Below are 2,010 nucleotides of genomic sequence, written 5' to 3' on the forward strand. Positions count from 1 at the left end.
CGGGAGGGTCAGGGAGAAGCCGTCCAGCTTGTTTCCCGATGATCAGAGCTGAGATGAGCACGGACGAGACACCTGGCAACACACAGCTGACTGCGATCCACCCCTGGAGAGGCTGTCTGACAGGAGTGGGGGACCATCTGGGGGCCTGGGAGGGGTGTGGTTGGACTCGCCCAGGAGAGAAGAGGTCTTAGCCAGTGACCACAGCTCTGTACGCCCCCAGCCTCTGCCTGCACAGCTTCCAGAACACCTTGCTTCCTGCACCTTCTCCTTGGCTGTCCTTGGGTGCGCCCTGTGCCCCTTGGACCCGTACGGAGTCTTGTAGCACCTGCCTCTCCTTCCTTCATGTCCCTGCCCCTTCTCGGGCCACCCTCCTCTGTCACCATCAGAGACCCATCTGCCTCGTCCACCACAAAACAGAGGTGCCAAGAGGAAACGCAGGCTCTCCTCACAGCTCAGATGCAGGCATTCAGGAGATGCCCAATGAGAGGCTGGTACAGCACAGGGTCCCGTTGGTTCTGCTGGTGCCGCCTCCTTGGTGCCACTGCTTCGCTCCTTCCCCCCTGGCAGGACTTCACGTGGCTATCTACAGGTATTTACTGAGCTCCTACCATGTGTCACTTCTGGCCCGTGGGGCTAACCCACGAGCAGGGTAAACAGACAGCAGGTACCAAACTTAACGCATCGGTGAATCTCAGAGTGCTCTGAGGATGCTTCATAAGCTCTAAGGAGAAGAGAACAAGGGGTGAGGGCGGGAGGCGTAGGGTGGGGCTACCGGGCACGGGTGCAGTTTCAGGGGCCGCTGAGTGACGCGGAGAAGGTAGTATTCCAGCAAGGACTTGACGGGGTCAGACGCCCATCATTCTGGGGTCACTGTAGCAAAGTGCACAGGCCCCCGAACCTGCAGCTGTGCTTAGAGAGGTTGGGTCCCCAGCTAAGTGCGGCGTGGCCGGTGTGGCAGATAAAGCGGAGTGACTGAGTGGAAGCAGTAAGTAAGAACTTAAGGAAGGATAGATAATTCTGGAACTCTCTCCCTCTGCCTCATTTCAGTATATCTAGCATACTGATTACAAGTCAGCAAACATTTGTACTGTCCATGGTCACTTTCGGAATGATCCTACATGCCGTCTCATTGGGTCCTGACTTTTGAAATAAACACATGTATGCCCGTTTCACGGACGAACGACAGATCACTCTTCAAAATCACGATTCTCCAAAGAACGGTCTGGAAAAGAATTAAGAAATAAGACGGGGGAGTTTAACTAGGCAATATCTCGTTTCCGTCTCTGCACATCCGTGATCACAATGAGCTGAAACGTCAACATTCTGCTTCTTCCACTACTTACATTTTCAAAAATTAAGCCAAATCACACTGGCAGGCATTCTCTGAGGACATCTACCCACCCAGATAGGAACTGTACGGCCTGACAAACGTGTAAGCTGCAGTGCGAGTTTGCGAGCAACTCAGCAAAGTAATTTACACATAAAAATACGGACCTTCTTGTATTTAAGCAACACTATCAAGGAAAGTGCAGGAGGTAGCTGAGTGCGGTAGATAACCGCTCTCGGACAGCACCATCCTGGGTGGTGGTCCCGACTCGGCCCCCCTGGCTTGGCAGGTGCCCTGGGCAATCACCAGCCCCTACCCGGCCTTCTGAGCTGTCCCTTCCTCAGCCACGTGCCCCGGGTCCCGCCGGAGTCCCACAGTTCTGTGAGAGGTCTGCCCTCAGTCACAAGCATCTATCTGGCCTCTTCCTGTTTTCTAACCCTCTTGACAATTTTGCCCAATGAAGATTACACCAAAGGAGACAAGAATCCACAAGACAGGATTCCACCCCAGGGATACTAAATCAAAAGCAAACTGAGAAATGTCTTTGCATTTAGTGAGTCCTGAATATTTTGTGTACCAAGCTGAAAGCACAGCCTCTGATGCCGAAACCTCACGAGAATCCGTCTGTGTGCTCAGCTGACCTTGTTGGTAAGTGCTGGTCTTTTTATGGGGTTGCTTTATAT

Source organism: Phocoena phocoena, chromosome 9, assembly GCF_963924675.1.
Source record: "Phocoena phocoena chromosome 9, mPhoPho1.1, whole genome shotgun sequence".
NCBI lineage: Eukaryota > Metazoa > Chordata > Mammalia > Artiodactyla > Phocoenidae > Phocoena > Phocoena phocoena.